Raw genomic sequence first — 21,824 nt, forward strand, 5'->3', positions numbered from 1 at the left:
AGAAAAACGGAGAACCCAAACAAGATCTCTCGAAACAAGTAAATTAATCAGCCATAAAATTCCTCGTACGCCGTTTCCACTATGAATTCGCTTAAAACTGACAAAGCTCGACCAATCAAACGACAAATCGATGAAAAATAGCAAGTAGGTCTCGGATCGGTCCCATCGCTATTCCACGATGGAAAGAAAGGAGAAAGAGGAAGGAACGAAGAGGCGTAGAGGGACGTGCGGGGCATCGAAGCAGAAATCGCACGCGCAGGCGCCATTTCGCAAACATGGCCAGCCATCTTGCGATGCGTAGCGTTCGAACGGCGGAGAAGGGGTTGGAATATAACCGTTCTTGGTATCGAACTGCGCTTCAGTACCTACGGAGACAGAGACAGGCATAGAACGTCCTTTAACACCTCTGCAATCGCTACGCGTTCCCCATTTTTCCCCTTTCAACCTCTTTTCTCTGCTCTTCCTCTTCTATCCCTCTCTTTTCCTTTCTTTACCTCCTAGTTCTATCATTCCGTTGATTTCTCTCCTACGTTCTTTTTACTTCGATTCTTTTCTTTCATCGCTAAAATCCCGTTGAAGTTAACCAAGTATATGCGGCCACGCGAGTAATTGATCGCGCCAGTCGCGAGTCGGTGTGAAACTGAAACGATACATCGCGATCTCCGCTCCGACATCTCGAACGAGCAAACGTAATATATCTGTCGAAAATTTCCAAAGCCACTTTACTTCTCTATTTCTCTCGACGAATCTTGCTCAGCCTCTTTCTCTCGTTTCTTCCATATCCGCTGATCTTTTTCATCAAGTACAAGCTGGTACGTTGTGTAATTAAGAGTCGTTGATCGCTTACGTGTGAAATCGAAGGGCTGGCACGTCGAGATTCGCACGAAACAGGTTTCGACGTTGTTCGAAAGCTGCCGAATCGTTGCCTGCTCTCTGATCAACGTGTTTTAACTCGGAGCCTTTCTTTCAACGAATAGTACGGTGATTTCACGGCGAACCGATGTGGTGATTCGATAGACGATAAAAAGTTTTGTCTCCGAAGTAGAAAGTTTTGCCGGTTTATAAATTGGAAAAAACACGTCGATCAAAACGGGATTTAGTCGATTTAACGTATGAAAATGGCCGATCGAAAATCGATGGTATCGTGAGTTTTTCTTTTTAAATGATTTTCAAAGTAGCTTTTCGTTCGCGATTGGTTGGAAATTTCTTGGCGAACGAGCGTGCCTGGTCATTTGTTAAAAGCGGCACAAAGCGTGCGCCAAAAACCGGGTCATCCACTTCTCGCGAAAAATCGATACGAAATGGTGGAACGCGATTCCTGGTCTGACCACTGGTTGACTCGTTCCACTTGCCGCGCCGTGGATAGTCATTTTTCAATGGCGAATTTTGTGGTTCGCGTTGCACTGAGTTACGTTAGTTACGTCGCGCTTAAACCGAGTTTGCCAATATCGTGTCGTTAGACGACTCCAACGATACGAAACGACGTTGAACGATCGGCAAGAATGAATTTTCGTCGAAGGAAACGAGACGTTTCGTTCGAGATAATCCAATTCTACGATGAAAAATATTCCTAGAGATCGTATCTAGATATTACTATCCCTAATTGTTTCCCACGTTTATATTTTGTCACCGCCATATTCTTTACGCTCCAATTTTTTTACGCGTTACTATTTCTCTTCTCATCCTTTGTTCGGACGAATTAAAATTCTTTTTATCGTTCTATTTATTGAATATCGTACAACGACGGATGCGAACTCTTCGAAGATCATTCTTCTGGAGCCAATCCGTGGATCTGATCAGGTGCACATGACAGTGAAACAATCGTCGTTAGAAAGCGAGACGTTGTAAGTCGGTCTCGAACAAAATTCCGTCGAAGCCAGCTGTATCTATTTGATCGAGAAGTTCCAATGCGATACGATTCGCTAGCAAGGCGACGTTCTCTACCTGTTGCACGTTGCTTTCATAGGAAATTGCCTTACCGACATATTGAACATTGTCATTCCTGTCTATGGATGGTAATCCTGTGCAGAAACGTGCCACTGTGGGATTACAACGCCTCCTTTTTGTCTTTTTTCATCGTTATCGGCCTCGTACGCGCGATAAAGTCACTCGTTCTTCTCATCTGTAAACGCATTTGTTCAGTGTGGTGCAATTTATCAACGTACTCTTCCTTTAGAGCTTATTATTGCGCCTGATATTTCCCCACGTCTGACGGAAGATCGTTTACCGTTCCGTAAATGGTATGCAGAGAATATTTACCAAGCTTTTGCTTTTGCTTTTCCTTTCTTTTAATTCTAAAAAAGATCTTGCTACAGGGGGAAAAAGAACGTAAGGGAGTAGTTCTTGGATATTCGTAGAATTAATTTTCTCGTATTTCGGTGTAGCAACGATAGGAAAAGTATTTCAATTAAGGGAAAGAAGTCGTAGAAACGATGCACCGCGAAATTGGCTCGTCTTACTTTATTATTTTGATCGTTTCTAGAGAAATCTCGTATTACCCTATTCGACGTTTTAATCGGGAGAGAAAAATTATTCGATCGTTCGAATGAAAATTCCGCGAAGCGATATTAAAGTCGGTAATTTTCGATTTCTTTAAACTCTGGATTACTAAACAGCCGAGAAAGATTCTCACGAGGAAAAGAATAGACGGCTCGTACCATAGCTACACACGTTTCGTTCTGATAAACGTGGATCGCGTCGAGGAAATTAATTCCGCTTCGTAGAAGGATACTAAGTGTCTACCTGTTGCACCACGCTGCCAGACGAAACGGTCTCGATCGTTTTTGGAGAATCGCGAAAGTGAAGGAGAAATACAGAGAAAGAAAGAGGAGAGAACGACAGCACTTGGCGAATGAAAAATTTTACGCGTCTACGCGTACGAAGAAACCTGCTGGTACGTCGTCGTTGCCTTCGCAACTTGTTGCTAGTCGTTCAGAGATCTCTCCACTTCTCGATTCCCGGTGCTGCTTCCTGCACACAGGTAATTTTCCCACTAATTTTCAAACTAGAAAGATACTCGTTTCTCCGAATAGACTTTATGCACGTAAATGCCTGAGAATGAGAACGCTTTTCATAAAAGACGCTGCTTACCTCCAATTTAGAAGTACGTAACGCTGAATTACGTCTCCGCTTGGCTCTAAACCTTCTGTTGGCAATTTTTTATACAGCAATCGCTTTGATTTAATACCGACTGACTTATGTTCGCAATATTCCCTGTTATTTCTTTCTATAATTTCTTTATGGACTTTCCTATAATCTTCTTCAGCCTGTGCCATCTACTCGTCTATTCTCAGATCTACGTTTAATTATTCACAAAGCTATCGTAAGTCTTCTCTCGTTTAGTCGGACCTTCTGTTCTTTGTGGTTTCGGTCCCTTATATACCGCTAGCCCGTGTCTCGACGTTAATTCCTTTTTAATTACAAGTACCGCGACATCTTATCTTACGTTCATGGTTCATCGATATTCCTTTGACATTCGAGGAAAAAAATTCGTTCGGCTATCGTTTCAATCTCTTCGAGTCTGTTTCATTCAGAAAGCTCATCTCCTTTGTCGACGATATTTCGTTTCTCTTGGTTGCTTTCTACCGTTCAGCGATCCTGGAGATCTCTCCGGTTATCGATCTCCTTGCTCGATGTCTGAAAGGACAGTGCACGCTTCTAATTCCCAAATGCAACATGCCGATATCGTAGTCCCGTATAAACCTTCTGCGATTCGTTGCTATCTACGCGACGGATTAAAACGGTTGCATCGATAGTTTGTCTTGTTGAGCGTGAGTTACGTAGCTCGAAGCGCGTTTTAAAAAGTTACAACAGAAATACTTGGCTGCTTTCTGCTTCTCGTTGAATAGCGAAAGTAATTAAAAAGAAATTTGCGGCTTCCAACGGGATAACTTTCTCAACTTGGAGTCGAGCAATTGACGTTTCACGTAGCATCGAACTATAATCCAGGCTTAAACCGAGTGACCCGAAACTTTCGTCCGCCAGTGCACGTTCTCACGATACTTGACGCCATTTTCCTCTGACGCAACACCGAGCAAAGGTGTTGGTTTGTCGGTTCGTTCGACAAACGCAGGACGCGACAAAATGACGAGAAAGGATGGAAAAATTCGAAATATCCGTCTCGCTGAGTTATGCGCGGACAGTGTAGGGACTCACCTGTTGCGCGTTAATTCGTCGCCAGGGAAAGAGGGTTGAAGGGGACCGGTAAAGGGTGGAAAAAAAGACATCGCGGCCGCTCCTTTCGTGCAATATTTAAACAATTCTCTTCGACACGCGCCATACGCGACCTGTTGCGCTGTTAATTTAATGAAAAATTCAGGCTTTCCAGCCAGGCGCCGCCCTGGAATTTCATTGACCGACGTATGTAGGAGATCTCGAGGAATGTCTCTTGCTTTATTCGCCTCGAACCAAGCCTCCGAGGCACGTGCTGGGGACTTGTCTCGCGAAATGAAGTTGAAATGTTGAAGAGACGCGCATTTAGGTTGATGTATAGCGACGATTCAGCTTTCACGATGAGTCACTTCTCGCCTTATGTTTTTTCTCATAAGTTACTTCAGCGATACTATTAACTGTCGCAACACCGTGCCTGATGTAGAATATTTAAATATTATATTTAACGGTTGTTACATGCAAACTTTTTTTAATTATAGGTGCTGTAGCGGAACAAAATTCTCGTCGTTTCCGTGACACTGATCCTTCGACGATTGACCCATCAACGCCAGCGTGGTATTTTCAAGATACGTTCCCGTTTCCATTCGACGATAGAAGCCTCGCCTCTAGAACGATCCTAATTGTATAGCAATTATGGTAAGCGATTTTAATGTACCTATAATGTTGTACGTAATGACGTTATATCGTTTTATTTTGCCTTCAGAAGGATTCAAAGTAAATTCTGTGCATATTAAATAGGATTCGTAACGACATTAATGACCATCGCGATAACCTGCGTGAACTACGTACCAAACATAGAAAACTTCCGCTTTTTTCCTCTTTCGCTTCTCGCGAAGAAAATAACGCCAGTGTACCGACTCCGTTAGGGGTTCGGGGTGGCTCTAACCAATTTGAAGCCTGCTCGATTTTATCGGAAGTCAGGTCGGTAGACAGTGCAGCCGAACAACACCGCAGGAATTTAATTCAACGAGCAATTCTTCCATCGACCTCGGCAACCACGAGAATAAAGTTTCGGGAAGAAAAGATCCGCCAGAGGCGTGTTGCTATCGATCGGCATATTCGGTGTGCCGTTTTCGCTTGCGTGTCTAACTCGCGGCCGATTTTCTCGCTGTTATTCGATAATGCGAGGACTAATCGCCGAAATTAACCGGTTTAAAGAGCAACACTACAAAAAACCAAGAATAGAAAATGCCAAAATTCAGGAATTTTCAGGTATGGTCGATTACGTTCATTCAATGTTACAACATCGATAATCGCAATTGGAAGCAACGTTTAATCGCTCGAATCAAATCGACTAATTGTTAAAAATGGCTCTGAATATTATTACAAACGAAACTGTTTGAAGATCATTCGTTACCGATCTTTCGTTTTAAGATATACTCGTATAATTCTTATTAAAAGAACTAAAATTTAAAAAAATTATAACATTCGATTCGCATTAGTTATTCTCAAAGGTCCTTCAGGTATGGTCGATTACGTTCATTCAATGTTACAACATCGATAATCGCAATTGGAAGCAACGTTTAATCGCTCGAATCAAATCGACTAATTGTTAAAAATAGCTCTGAATATTATTACAAACGAAACTGTTTGAAGATCATTCGTTACCGATCTTTCGTTTTAAGATATACTCGTATAATTCTTATTAAAAGAACTAAAATTTAAAAAAATTATAACATTCGATTCGCATTAGTTATTCTTAAAGATCCATGTGACACGTGTATCGGTAAACGCTCCTCTTTAAGTCTCGAATCGATACGATTTCTGCCTTTCGAGACGTCGTCGTTCGATGCAAAGCATAATTTCGAATACTTCGCTATGTTTGCTCTCGTCGCGCACTCTCGGATTACTCGCTCGCACTCGTTCATCGATTTACCCTACGCACGATTTACGCACGACTCGTCAAAGCTAGGCAATGACAGGACGCTGAGTCAACATCATTTTTCTGTCGCTGCCAGCGACGTACGTAATTTCAGGAAGAAAAAGTAGGTCGCTCCGTATCTTAGAATCTCAGCCACCGTTTTGCCATGCCGCGTGTCTAAGACGCTGCGCTCCTAAATCTCATATCTCGGAAACTAATCGAGTTATCGACTCGAAACAAAACCGAGATTAAAGAGCAAAGCTCTGTCTCCTGTGCAACTCTTGACACCTTCCCTGACGGAGTTTCGCGTTAAATTAGGCTGTTTGAAGAAAGTTCCGCTGGCTTTGATATTCGGTGGATGCCAACTTAGGTATACAAATGTTTCGTCAACGTACACAGATGCTGAAACAAGCGTTGAAACGAGTAGATCGAAGACGAAAGAAAATTTTCTTTTTCGAAAAAAGAAACTACCTTCTGTAAGCGATCCGTTTACAGTTATTCCGAAAAATATATATATTCCTCGAATTTTCTTGACAACTTCTCTCGAAAGTATCCTTCTCGCGCAGTCTCGTTGCAGACCTAGCACACACCCTTAATATTTATATTTATTACAACTATCCGAAAAGCAAGTTTTGTTGCTCGTTTAAACCATCTTATATAGCATCCTATTATCTACTTGGTCAGGACAGAGATTTAGCCGGCGCAGCGACGGTTTCGCGAGTAAGGGTGGCAAACGAAGAGCGATAAAGCTGTATTTACGAGGCTCGCGATAGCAAAGTCCATTCTGAGTACATCGTATACGAGAAAACGATCAAGGATGCGCGTTAGTCGGCCGCTTAATGGGCCGCCATTCTCGAATTCATTAGGCGATTGTCTAATTAAGTTAATCGACTCGAGCTCGTCTTGCCATCATAAAAGTCGCGTAGCGCGCCTCGACGCCGACGCCAGACACGTTTTCAGCGCCGAAATTGTTACTTTGCCACGGCCTAATGGCGATAGAAGTTATGGCCCGATTTATCCGATGGCGGATGACCAGGATTACGACTATCCCATGAACGTTCTATTTCTTATATCTGCGTTGATATCGATAACGCGGGCCAAGCGTTTTCTTACGTCATGCACTTTCACGAATTTTCGATCGTTCTCGTGGTAACTTAACGTCGATGTGGTAACGTACGATCGAATATTTTCCTTGATCCGTAAAATTTATAACGTGCGTCAAACGTAACAGCCGTTACATTTGCATATACCTAACAAGTAGCTATAAATTACCAGAATACCAGGCATTGGACCAAAAATCCCGCGAAATCACCAAATCAAATCGAGAATCTCGTTCCTCTTCTCGCACGAGATCCAGCCCCAGCAGTACCACTAACAAGCGCCGAACGATCGATACAATTATATTGCCCGATCATTGATATCTCTGCAGCAAATGATCCGGTTCGAAACGGGTCATAAATCCGTGGCCTATTAGCCGCCACGTGGTTCACGGATTCGGATTCAAGCGATCGTTCCTAATTATATGTCGCGTTTAATTGACAACCTTTAATTAAAACCGCCGCGAAATCGAGAATCGAACGGGCGAAACACGACCCGTTAGGTGAAATTCGTCGAACGACGAAGGAAACGAACGCGAGGAAACGCGCGAGAACATACCTTGGATCATCCGGCTACCAAACAACCACGTAGCTCCAATTTAATTCCACCCGCGAAACGTTTTCTTCAGTTTTCTCTGTCCCTTTTTTCTTCCATATTTTTTTTTTTTTTATCGTTTCTTCGAAGCAATTTTCCGTTTCTCGCTGTTTCTCTTTGTCCTATCTATTTCCACTGGAAGCTGCGCTATCGGCTCGATTACACGGAGCGTGAGGATGCGGGAGCGATATTTCGTCACGAGGATAATCCCGAAGCTGGTCGAACGTCAGTTTCCATTTGCACGTACGGAATTAGCGAACCGCATCGGCGAAACGCATCGATCGACCGGAGAGGATCAGAGTCGCGCTTCGGATAATTTGTCGTGGTTTTCTACCCACCGACAAATGGTGAGATGCGATCTCGTGGCAGGAATAAAAGGCTTTTTGGGAGAAGCCACCCTTCCATAGGGTTATAGGTTTTTACGGCGTTTTTAAGGCTCGTAGAAGAGTAACGGAACTGGATATACCGGATATGTGAACGCGTCGAATACGTCTTAAAACGTGGTAGACGAAAGGTCAATCGAAACACGAGACGGTGCGAACCAGCGTATGTCTCATCCCGTCGTGCAATGAAATTCCTCGCATGATGCGACTATACAGCTCCCTGTTAACTATTAGTTAACTATTGGTGCACGTGAAATGCCGTTCATACGAAATTTCAATTTTACTTGATCGTTAAATTTTGCCCTACCGTCCGTTATTGTCATTATCAATCGTTAGATCGTCGTGGATATCTGCTGCGCTTAAAAACACGCAAATAATATTTTCGTATATGGCTTCTAGGGTCCCTCTAACTATAAAACCATCTTAAATAACTTGATTCGTGTCAATTTTGTGACGGATTTAAGACGGCAGATGATAAGATACATTCGCGATATTCGATGCTTTTCTTTTATCGGAAAACACGAGCGAAAAGTAAATCTCGTTTCCATTTAGCAAAAGATCGAAGTGTATTTTCAATCGTACGCAAAGAAGGGATACTCGTTCAACGAAAACCACACGAAATACAGCTACGTACACGCGACTAAACCGCATACGGCTAATTTATTGAACCGTGCCATCGTTCGGTCGACGAACCACGACGATGAACAGAGATGCAAGTACAGAAACGTAATTATATGTAAATGGAAAATTCTACGTGTGTAGAATTTTTATTTACGATACTCTGTTGGTTCTTGATCAGGATTATCGTGTAAAAGATGCTCATCAAAGCTGGGTATTATAACAACATTCCACGAAATCGACCAAATCGATGAATATTTCGGACGAACGGGGAGTTCAGCCACGATAGCGTTTCGCTGAACGTTTTAATTTACTTAGCCTTCTTGTTTCTGGCAAATATGATTCTACGTAACATATAAAAACCATTTGTTGAAATACTCTAAACGATCTAATAGAAAAGGAAATTGAAATTACATGCAATTTAAATCGATATAATTTGAGTCGTAAGCGAGTTAATAATAATTCTCAAGTTACAGTGAAATTTTTATAATCTTCGAGTATCGGTTAAGCTAACAGTGTTCTAGCTGCACTCGGGTCGATTATAATTTCCGAGCTATAATTAAAGTAACGAAGCATCCTTTGGGAGCACATTTTAGTTGAAAGTACCGTGCTGTTTATTATGGATATTAAAAGCTGCAGGCAAATTGAACGAAAGAAATTTGCCAAATTTATTATCGGAAATATATTCTCATAAAGATTCGGCTGATCGAAATTGTCGGCATTTCTTTTGGTTGGAAGCGACAAAAAATATAATCTCGTAGTTCTTTGTAAGCGTATCGTGTTATAGATGTTACGACAGAGATTCGTCAGGACCCAGAACGTTGTTTCGACATGGCTGAAGTAGTCTTAAGGACACTTGTACGAGCTTTATTGCAAGTTGCACATTGTTTATCGACGCCCTTTCCTCGGGACATGGCGTACAAAGCCTGGCTCTGTCGTGAAAACAAGTCAAGCACGACGCAGGACAGTGTACGTGGCGAATACATCTCGTTACACGCTACACGGTAGCAAGCTGACGTGATTTTTGCTAATCAACCTCTCTCGATGTTTACTCGTCCCTCGCAATGCTGAATTTATTCTACGATAGTCGGTCTATTAAATTGATTTCTCGAGGAAACTTAAACTCGACGTATATATATATATATATCGATACATGTTTGGTATTGTATCACGCAACAAATCGATGACTATGTACCATTGCTCGTCGTACCGTAAAAGCCCGCATTAACACATTGGAAGCATAATGCATTATTTATCCCAAATTGGGAAAGAAGTTTGGCTACCCGAAGATTAATTAGCAGGAAACGCAACAGCGGACGCAAACGGCCAGAGAAATAACGATGATAATAGTTGATTTGTAATTCCCGATAGTATTGATTCAGATAATAGACGAAGCTACTCAAACGTCAATTTCCATTTGCCTGGTTAGAATTAGCCACGTTTCGTGGAACCGCGTGAAACGCATCAATCGGCAAACGAACGAAACGCATCGAACCGTTTCCCTCTCTCTCTCTCTCTCTCTGCCCTCCCTCTTTCTCCAGCCACTCGAATGTGCTTTTTCGCGTGGGAATAACGGGGATTTATTTATACGTTGTGCACGGAAATTGCTATACATGATACGATGCCATAGATTATATCGAGCGTAACGGACGTCGCCCAATAAATCATTATTGCGAGGGCCAATTATGATAATTACAACGGTTGAACGTCGATAATGTCGTTACGATGACCAGCCATGTATTAACGCTCGACTCGACTCGCTAACACACGCTCAACCATGTTCTTTTTTTTTTATCAAATCGTTTTTAATCATCTTGATTGGGGTCGAGTCGTCGGCGTTGCGCAACGTCGGCTTTATTTCGTTGGTTTTCGCGTTGGTCGGAAGATGGTCCGATTATGGGCAGGGATGGGATCGAGCTCGATACGTAGGCGAGACTGGGAAACCAGATGAAACGAGTAACTGAAATTGTTTATTAAGAGGATTTTAAATCTTTGGAGAATGTACTTGCGATACGTACGAATTGTAAAGGAAGAAACAAGCATAATACGCAACAGAATGGATGCGGAAATTTAGTTTTGTTCTTCATTCCGGTACACTGGCATAGAGATCGCATCAAAATAAAAGATGCGAGTGTAAATATCGCGAAAAACACGGGGAAAATCCGGCACGTGACCTGAATATCAGACGGTTCGGTGTTAGATTCAACGTGTGAGGTAAACGGTGAAATATAACGTCAGATAAGCGCGAAAAATAATGTCACGCTGATGCAACATCAAGCTGTAACGCGAAGGGTTGGGTAAAGATCGTGAGAGAAAAAAGGTTTTCCGATGCTCCGCGTTTGCGTTTTACCTGGTAGTGTACGGGTAGATTGAAAAAAAAAGGGAGAAGAGAAAAGATACGAGGCGAAGTAAAAACAAAACGCGACGATGATAGCGGTGGTACGATACGAAAGATAGAACAGCTGGTGAAAAGTTTTCTCGGCCGATAGAAAAAGAGATGTGCGGACAGGAAAGCACCGAATTCGGGTCAATGGGAAACGGGATAGGGGAAACTGGAACGTTTTTGCTCCTCTTTGAAGTTTTCACGAGACTCCTAATCTCTTTTTTTTTTTTCTTCCTTCTTTGTTCTGTCGTTTTTTATTACGCGTGACTAAGTTTTACAGTTTCATACGACGCACGATCTGCCTTTCTCCTTAAAGCTCTAATTTTAAATGTATCGTCCAAGATCGTTCAATTATGGCGGATGAACGTCAGGTTATCCGAGGCGAAATCTGATTCACGATAAAATTTTGCTACCACGATGCATGGAAGAAGCCGTCCTGGATAAAAAATATACGATTATCGTATTAAGAGGTTATCGCTGTTCGATCCGAAATTCCCCGACGAAGCCAGAAATCTTTCTCTCTCTCTCTCTCTTTGTTTCTTCGTCTAGAATCAATGTTGTATCGCGTTACGCGAATTCGATGCCAAAGTGAAGGAAAATACATTTAATGGCTTGCTGGCTTTTTTAGGTCACTTTCGTGCCACCTCTCTCCATCGCCGCCAGTTTCTCCGTTACGTTTTTCTACCTGGTTGCCTTTTAAAAAGCGGACCTGCGCGGAGGTAGGATTCACCCGATAAAAACAATGTCTTGTTACGGAAATTAATCACCGGTAATTAATCGTAAATGTCGTGCTTGGCACCTGGTAGTCTACATACGTATCGTGTACTTTGGTTATTTCAAACTGTTAGAATTTAATCTTAAAGTTAAGATTAATAATCTGTGGAAGACACGATGTATACGTTAAAATGATATTCAGTGATATTTATTAAACAGAACTACAGAACCAAATGTATATAAGCGAGTGATATAATTAACAAAGTACGCAGACTGTTGAATCGTCGATCAGTTGGCCAGTTACTCTCAGACTATACGTAGGTAGTGACCCATGATCCCTTAAATATTTTGAGCCCCGCTCTTTATACGGTAACGAGTATGACATGTGTAGGTGTCTGTGTAAGAGTGTTTGTGCCTATGCGTGTAATATCGTTGTATTCGAGCGCAAACCATCTACTTTCTTATTCGAGGAGTCCCTTGAGAAAACCATTTTTTGAAAAAAGATTTCCGTGCCAAGAAAGAAAAATGGAAGAAAGAAGAATAGGAAAGACCGTGGCACCCGCAGAAATTACTTGTCGCGCTGCCGGTGACTCGATAAAAGTCAATCTGTCGCATAAAGCGGCTAAATAACATCCCTTCGATCGTATTTGAAATCGCGTAACAGGGGATGAAAAGCCGTGACGTGCAGAAGGGTGCAGTCACCCTGCTCCATCGCCCTTATTCGTCTCCCTCTCTCGCATTTGAATCGAGTTAAACCTTAATCAGGCGTAAATGCCGGCACAAACGTAACTTTTAACAGGCCAATAAAGAGGAGGAAATGGAAATCGTGGACGAGCTTGTGTCTTGCGCTAGCGCAAAGCTCGTCGAGATAATAAAGCGCGTGAACGCATTCTGCAGAACGTTTTAAAAGCAACGTGCAGAGAGAGACAGAGAGAGAGGGAGAGAGAAAGAGAGAGAGGAAGAGAGAGAGGGAGAGAGAAAAAGAGGTGGAGGAGGAAGGTTTATCGTGTCTGAGCCACGAATCGGGTGGTCGGTGACGCGAACGAATTTATCGATGCTATACGTCGATTAGAATTGTGCGAATTCGGTGAACCGCGATTCTCTTTTGCTTTTTTCCGAAAAATCCTTCGCCTCTACGTTTCGTCGAGCTTTTTACAGGAACAACGGCATCGCTGATCGCTCGACCGAGGAATCGAGCGAAGGCCAATTCGCAATTCAACCATCGCGTTGCGTTGTTGCGACTACATTCCTCTCGATTCTCGATTATTCTGGTATCTTGGTTCGATGCTGATAAACTCGGTCGTTTCCTCGATTCCCGCTTGTCGGTCGCTCGATCACTCTATTACGGTAGTTTTCACTTTTTCAATTTTATGCCGCAATTACAACCGTAAAAACAACCAGAGATAACAACGTGAGATTATTGCAAATTACATGGGCCGATCGTTTCTTGTTGTAATTCTTGCTGTTGCTAGCAGTGCAAAAGACAAATTTCGTTAGAATGGGTGAGTGGCAGATCGAAACGTGGAACGATTGACTATTTGACAGAGGGTGGCCGATCGAAACGCTGAACGATTGACTGTTTGACAGAGGGTGGCCGATCGATTTTTCGGCGTCGCCGCTTTGGAAGCGTGGAACGCCGACAGGGAGTCGGAACGTACCGATGAATATCGGATGGAATGCTACGAGCTTCAAATATTCGGGTTCGGTTATGATTTAGAGCTGTTTGCTGATTGATTTTTATTTTTCTTGGAATGCTCGCGCGCAATACCCGCGGCATTTCGCGTACGTCGATATTAAAAACAGATACGCGTGAAATTGCTATGGGGGTGCGGGTTATTGATAGCTCGCAGCAGCTGCGGCGAGTTCACAATTATACTCGATTCGCTGGATATTTCCTGGTGATAACCAGTGTGTACGCGATACACTCGTATAATTAGTGGGCGAAAATTTATTCGAACGAAAATTTTTTGAGACATTGGCCACGATGCACGGTGTTTTAAAACGGCTGTATCGTCGCGAAACGTTACGATCCTGATCCTTTTAATCGCGCGAACCGCCATTGTCGTTGTGCGTTTCTATTTTCGTTTAAAACAGATCCCCGAATCGTGACAAATCTCGCACGTACAAATACAATTTCCAATTGCATCGATCTCTGGCGCACATTCTCATCCATGGAACCAATTCGTTCGTCGTTTCGCGAAACACAGGCTGTTCTCCGTTTCGCTAGAGTGGCGAAATATATTTTTCTCGGCGGCGTTGTCGCGGCCGTTTCCTCATTTAATGAAACTCGAAGTTGCGGTGGCAGAGACGCAGCCACCCGGAAAACTTTATCGGGTCATGAAGTGTGACTGGTAAATGAAACGAAATAGAAAAGACGAATCGGAGCTGGCTTGGCGGATATACGTGGCTGGCAGCGAATACACGCGAGATAAGAAAAAACTTGGAAGTGAAATATAAGTTTCGACAGAAAGAGATACGATAGGGGAATGGGAAGGCAAAAGCGAGCTGGTATTACCAGAAATTCCGGAATATAGGCGGCAGGGTAGCGAAGGAACGGGAAAAACAGAAGGCTATACAGACAGATAGTACATTTTTTATTTGGAGTTCAAGCCACACCGAATAGAACCGATGGGCCGTGGATTCGAACGATAGTTGATTGCAGCTTGCGAATCGGCATGAAAATAAATCACAGGCTCTCTGTCGCGAAAGAGATTCCTTCGAGGTCATGCTCTCGAGCTCGACGTGTTTTCCTTATCTTCTTTCTCAAGTGGGTCGAGTTGGTCGCGAGGATCCGGTCGAGCTAAGGTTCGAAGATATTGCTGGAAAACTTGGACCATGTAACTTTTGTAATCATGGTACAAGCAGAATTACAATATACGCTTTTCCTGGCTCCTACTTTTCAAACTTTGTAAAACAAATACAGCTAGAAGCTAAGATATTTTAAACGATCCTAAATTTTCGTGTTTCTGCTTACATAAGCTCCATGCAAACAGTACGGTATAACAGTTTACGCGAATACAGGTATCGAAGATGTTCGTGAGCAGTTGACGTTACGGACGTCTGGACTATGATCGAGGCACCAGCTCGTACATTGTTAAACACGAGGTCATTTGCGAACATCATCGTCAAGTCGCGCGTAAATAAATTTATCCAAGCGCCATCATAGGATATTTGATAGCTGAGATAAGATCCGCTGTGCACTCAACTCTGATGGAATTAACTTCATCTTGCGTCGTGTATAAATAATTAATCGTTATTAAAGCTTACCACGTATATTAAATGCATAGAAAGCAATTTACGCGAGTTTATTTTGAGTGGACGAGTTAAGTAAAAAAGTTTGTCACACCGTTATCATTACCAAATATACGAAAATGGTTTCCTCTTGGCTACAAAATTTCGCTATAGCCATCATAAAACACTTGCCGCACGATCTTCTTGGCCAAAGTATAGGAGAAGCGGTAACCCGGTTGCGCGGTTTCCAGAACTATAATTCTCAGCCGTCCGTTCTAATACTCTTTGTAGCCACGGCACAAAGGTGGCGGCGTTCGCCGCTTAAAACTTTCATCCGGCAGGGGTCTGCAAGTCTGTAACTTAGATTTGAAGGTGGGAAACGAGGTTGGACGAGGACTTGCAGCGGCTTGCGGTGCCCCGTGGTCGAGGTCGCTCCTCTTTAATTCGGCCACGCAATCATCCCACTCGTCTGTGAAGTAGTCTCGTCTATGTTTTTGCGAGTAATCGGCCGAACCCTCGGGTCGATGTTGCACGTCATTGGGATACTCGCGGCAGCCTGTTTTGCCCTCGAATCTTCCTTCCAGAAGCGCAGATTTTCTTCCTCGCGCGCTAGAAAAAAGCCGAGGAAGAGAACTTCCATCAAAGGTCGCAACTACCGGTGTCAGTATCGGACAGGGTTTCTCTAACTTGGAATTTTCTACCGTTAGCGAATTAAATTAGCTCGCCAGAGACCACCGGAGACAACGAAACTCGGTGGTTCTTACGTTGGACGATATTAATCGTCTCGTTGGTGATTCGTTCGAAAGAGAGTTATCGATTCGTAGACTGACAAGAATGTACGTTCCCTGACAGAAAGGTAGCGTGACCTCAAATACTAATATTTCTTATACGCACATCCGTTCGTAAGTGTTAAAACGCGAACTGCGTCAAAACATTCTAATCGTTCTTTCGCTTCTCAAAATTCCGTGGAATTCCGAACGATTCGAAAGCGGACTTGCGCGAAAGAAAGAAATCCAGCGATCGCTCCGCAGCGTTTCTCGGCCGTCCTCGAGGAAGTTGGCTGGCTCTCTTTGGCCGATCGATCTTCGCTGAATCGCGGCCAACCCTGCCAACTGGGAACCGCGTGACCTTTGTCGACGCGTCGCCAGGCGTCTCGGGGAAACGTCGGCGCGGCGAGAAAACGCTGGCAAAAACGAAGGCACGCTTTAATTTGAGACACCGTGTCGCGCTCTCGTGCCTTTCAAGTGGTCTCGCGTCTTTGCCAGTACGATCCGAAGAGAGCCGCCGTCGAGGCGGCCACTTGTCCGACGAAAGTCTGTCTCTTTCTACTGGCAGTCGCGCGTTCCTCGCGATCAACGCGGTATCGACGAGCAATTCCCTCGTTTACGTTTATCGACAGTTTCGCTGCTTATAGTAGTCGCAGTGAATGTGATCGAAGCGATTACTTTTGTAGAAATTATATTTCGAAAGTTATCGGATAAGTAGAAAGCACGTTTCAATTGTACGCGATTGTCCTCGAATCTTTAATTTGCTGCGTACGCTTCTTCGCATCTTCGTTCATTTAACACTGAAAATAATTTTGTATGAGCGAGCATCGTCCTTGAAACTAGACGTGCTTGTAACGCTGGCAGTCGTTTATCCCACGCAACCATAGCTTTCTCCACTCGGACTAACTCGGGCAGTCGAGTGCGTGAAGTTCTATTCAAATATTATACGCTTACAATTTCGTTTATAAAATAGCAATCGAACGTTAATATTTTATATTTTCATATTGATTTTAATATCTTATATTTATATTAGTAGCTTTTTTCGAAGAAATAACAGCCAAATAGGTTTCGGAGGCTCGAAACTCGCTTTTAACTTTTCACCACTCGAAAGCATCGTTTATATTCTCTCACAAAAATCCGTTAATTTTGTAATTTCATGGAAATTACGATATTTTGTCCGAAAGTCATACCTCGGTATTCCCATTCGAATTCTTCCGGTTGAATTCGAAAACGCTGGGAAGTTGTTGGCATTAGCGAGCAATCGATAGGCGAAGAGGGGTTAATTCATCGTGACGGAAACTCGGCTGTCGAGTTGAAAACCGGTGCGAATGAAATGCAAATCGTCTCGAAAAAATGTCGGACAACGGCAGGTTGTCTTAATTATTTATTTATACGGGTGGCCGGAGCGTCGCGTCGGAGGAAATGTTCCATTAAAGCAGACACGCCTAGGCGTTATTCGACAGGGTCGAGCAAGCCTCGAACTCAATTCACTCGGAATTCAAATTACGGCGTGCACCGTCGGAGCTTGGCTTCCTTCTCTTCCGTTACGTCGTTCCCCACTCCCGCCCCTTCTTCTGGCACCCCCTTTATTTTCCTTCGCCCGGTGCTTCCACCGTCGTGTACGAAGGAATGCGTCGCAGACGATGCGCTCGTGCGGTTGAAAACCAGCAGACGCTACCTTACGAACTAGTCGCTGAAATAGGCTGATCGAGGCTGACCTTAGTTCCTCTCTTACGATCATCTACAACTAAAATTTTGTTTCTTCCCACAAGAAAGAAGTTGTACGATAGACTTTCTCCTTGATCGATTGTATTTTTCGTTGGAAGATCCAGGAGGATGAACGAATAAGCTTTTCAACGTTAGACCGAAATAAAATACTCGAATCGCGCGTGAACCAAAAAGAAACGATTTAATACTTTAATCGGCCCGTTTTTAAATAAAATGCTCGCGCGAGCTTACACGTTTGAGTGGACGCGAGATACCGTTCGATGTTTTTCGTCCAAACACAAGTCACGATTTTCTTGTTCATCCTTCCAATAACTTTAGCCGTGCTCTTTTATATCGAAGCTCGGTCGCGCCGCGGAGCATAGCCCGTAACCAGCGAAGCGAATGCTATTGCGGCAAGCGATAAAGTTGATGGAATCGATGTTTATTTGGACAATGGTAAATGCGCGTTTCTTCCGGTGGCCGCGAGAATAATGGATATCTCGAATACATGCAGATGCTTCCGCTATCGAAATACTTTCTTTTAACTGTTATCCTTTAACCGTTCGTGCCACATTTATAATACTCCATTTGTCTGAACGAAATTTTAGTTAATGCCCGATTAACTGAACTTTTGCTGCTTGAATTCATCCATCTGAACTTTATCTCCTATTATACGAACGAAAAATAGATAGGAGGGATAACTGGCGAGCTTCTACAATACGAACTGCAATTATGTGAAGTGTTTGTCCCCCGAACGTAACTATGTTACGTTAACGTCGATGAAATAAAAATTCGGTTTTGTCTCAAACATGGATCGCAACAAAGGACAATCGGATCCAGCGAAAACATCCAACATCCGGCTCGTTTCTCTTCGGAAACTTCTGGCTGAGCAACGTTCGAATAAGAGGAGGCGTCACGGTTAGAGGTAAGATCGGCGAGCGAAATGACTTTATCGAAAACTGCGCGCGACGTTTACTATACTCGCGATAAAGTTTTAATCGGTAACGATAATTTATGGGCCGGGCAAGTCGGCTAGCCGAAAGAAGATCGGAAAGGGAGCGTGTTCATCGAGAAATTCGAGCGTCGATAATTCACAAGCGGAGTTGGAGTTTACGAGAAGTCGTCCATTAATCGCGAGAGTGCTTTTAATGTAAAGTGGGCAAAGTCGTAAAGCTCGGGCTAGATCCCATCCCTGCCGTTTCATACGTAGATCATAGAGGTTTCCTTCCTTTTACGATCCCTTGACCATCATGGACCACTGATCGGTTCTCTATCTCTGGAGCATGTCAGAAAATCGCCTTTAACCGCTCTAATGTATGTTCTCGCGACCCTTCGCTTCTTTCCCACTGACCACTTTGACTTTTCTCCTCTCGTTTAAGCTACTCGTCGTTACGTCAAATATCTTTCGTCGTTTTACAGTATCTTTATGGTAATTTAAATTCGAGAAGCGTGTGATTCAGTTCCATTAAGAACCAAACTGTAGAACAGGCGTGCTAATTTTTTGCCCGGAAGCGTAGTTCGCAGGGAAATCTGGATAAGTAGATCAATTCGGGGGAAATTGAGAGAAGCCGGAAACCAAGACGCCGACGGAGAAGAGTTATAATCGGCAAGGAATTTCGACATCGTGCATTTAGTTTATCATGTCTGTGTAGCTAAAGCGTTCCAGTTTGTCCCTACTAACGACTTACGGACCCGCAAAAAGCGAGCCGACAGGTTTAGTTTGCATAGTTACAGCATCTAATTAGTTTAATTACAGAGAGTTTATTACGGAGTACAACTAGAAGAATGTTTATCGTAAAATATTTAGTTTCGAATTGTTTAACGTAAATGTGTCAAAAATTTCGTAACTTTAAAACGATCCATACGTATTTATAACATTTATAGAACGTTGTAAACTGTTGCCGATAAAAAATAGTGCCTTATCGATGTTTTATAAATACCATTAATGCCTCTTCTCTTAAGACGATTTAAAAATAATCATCGCCGTAATAAACCGTTATAAATTGGGTTGCATAGTTCCACTTACTTTTTCCTCCTCTCTCCTCGAATTTTGACGTAGAAATATTCCGTTGCAATTACTGGAATAACCGAGACACGAAGGAACGCATCGACTAATCGATAAATTCTACCAAGATATTGCCAGTATTCTGTTGCAATTACCGTGGTTTACGTAATCTCGAAAAGAATATTATGCGAGCATTGATCAGATCTCGGAGATTTTGTAGCGATACGGTAGTATCGAATCTTCTTAATTAAACGTAAAACGCTCCTCCAAACGTACATCGAGTATTCAAATTGATCCCACTGTATATTATTTACTTTGGACGTTGCTGCGTACCGAGTACTCGATTATTCAACCGAGGTTTTTCATTCCTATCCTCTGTTCAGCAGCCGATTAGCAATTAGCGTCCCGACAGAAACTTTCTATCCAATCGAAATTATTTATTATCAGTTTCTGATAAATTACTCGAATTAATCGTCGAGTTACGATCAGTTAGTACTAAAAGAGTATTAATCGCAAGTGGAAATTATTATCGTCAACACATTTTAAAGAATTTCGTAACCATTAAACGACTTCAAAGTCGAATATATGCGATTTATGTAAATGCGTTTCTCACGTTTGACTGCGGGATCGATTCTAAAAAGCGTATCCGATATTTCGAATAAACTTTGGAAATATACAGAAAAATCGATCGAGAAGCACGCGACAATATTTGATATGTGTTTACGCAAAATTCCGTGCAAATATTGAACGTAGTATGCATGTTATATAAATTCTGCTACTAGCACGCGATATTCTAAATATTTATCGAAGCTGTTCGATTGTTGGGACAAATTCACGCGCAGCTTGTCTATTCTGTAAAATTATTATCGCGATCTACCAACTTCAACCATATTCGTGTATTATCGTAGATCTCGATAGGGAATTATATTTTAAACGGTCTGTCCTAAAAATATTGTGTGTTTTTTTTTTTTTTTTTAATAAATTCCACTCGAGTTGTACAAACGTTACTCGACATCGAAATTCCATTTTGCATTATTTATTTTATCTGTATAAATTCTACTTTAAATGCGCGTCGTCTTCCAACGAAATAATCTGAAACATCCTAACACGAATATTTCTATCGAAAATCGCCCTTTGATTAATCTGTTCTAGTTACTTATGGTGTTAATATACCATGAACTTAGACACGGTATGTAGCAGAACTTACATCTTATCGTTAGACAAGAGCTGACGCAATGCTCGTTCACCTTTGTACTAAATATGTACGCAAGCACTATACAGGCATACATGACACGCGTACGTGTACATAGTTGCATGAATATGCAACGCCGAAATGCGTGTAATGTTCAACCATCGTAGCTAATGTACGCATTATAGTTGACGCGTATATAGACCTTACGACAGTCACGCTACAGATACACAAACCGTTATGTAAACTTTTTAGTAGTCGACGGTAAGACAAAATTTGCGTTTTCGTCGCAAAAAGCGAGCAAAAATCGTTATTTCTTCGTCGATAAGCTTACTGGAAACCCGATAAACTAGAATCTCTGCTAAACTCTTGGTAAATTAAGCTCGTGTAAGCAATATTCTCTACCAAAGTTATCGATCTTAAAACCTATATTGGTTTTTCACTTTTTATCTTTCTTGACGGGTATCGTAAGATTTCAGTGTAAACACTTTTTAAAAATATCCTCCGTACGACGTATTACGAGACATATATTTGAAAATGAATGAAAATTATTTGTTCTTACTGAAATTAATATTTTTACTTGCGTTATAGACTCCTTCTACTTTGACCTTAAACGATACCTCAAACGAGCGTAAAACGTCGATATTTCGTTAAATCGAAATACAACTTGATTCTGTTTCTGTCCGATCGAAATACCGTATTATTGTCGATAACGTTCGTGCATTATTTATCTACCTCTACGAAGGAAAGCGTAACGAGAAGATATCGTTTCCATAAACCTCATTACGTACTTATTTCATTATCCACATTGTTACCGTAAGAGATTTCAATTTCTCGTTTGAATTACGGTTACGCGAAATTGTGAATTTTGCGATCCGTAATCACACTCATATTAATTACCGATTGGAATGAATCGCGGATTTGCACGTTCGTTCGTTAAATATGGCGAATAAACGTTTCACTGCTAATTTCTTTCCTATATTCGTCTACCGCATAAATTACGCGACGTACAAATCTTGCATCGTATATACAGGGTGCGCCGTTAGAATTCGGACAGAATTCAATTTGTAGTTCCCACCATATTAGAATTCAGATGTTTGTGCT

At 42.3% G+C, this 21,824-nt stretch overlaps 1 long non-coding RNA gene across 1 annotated transcript in view; it reads left to right on the forward strand.

Annotated features, from left to right (window-relative positions):
• Positions 1-366: 366 nt before the first annotated feature.
• The window catches only part of LOC132911118 (uncharacterized), a 164,288-nt gene continuing 142,830 nt past the window's right edge, over positions 367-21,824 (forward strand). Inside the window, exons 1-3 of the long non-coding RNA XR_009658910.1 lie at positions 367-1,800; positions 2,763-2,980; positions 4,650-4,806. This is a non-coding gene — a long non-coding RNA (uncharacterized LOC132911118). The remainder of the gene's footprint in view (positions 1,801-2,762; positions 2,981-4,649; positions 4,807-21,824) is intronic.

This window comes from Bombus pascuorum, chromosome 10 (genome assembly GCF_905332965.1).
Source record: "Bombus pascuorum chromosome 10, iyBomPasc1.1, whole genome shotgun sequence".
NCBI classification, from domain to species: domain Eukaryota; kingdom Metazoa; phylum Arthropoda; class Insecta; order Hymenoptera; family Apidae; genus Bombus; species Bombus pascuorum.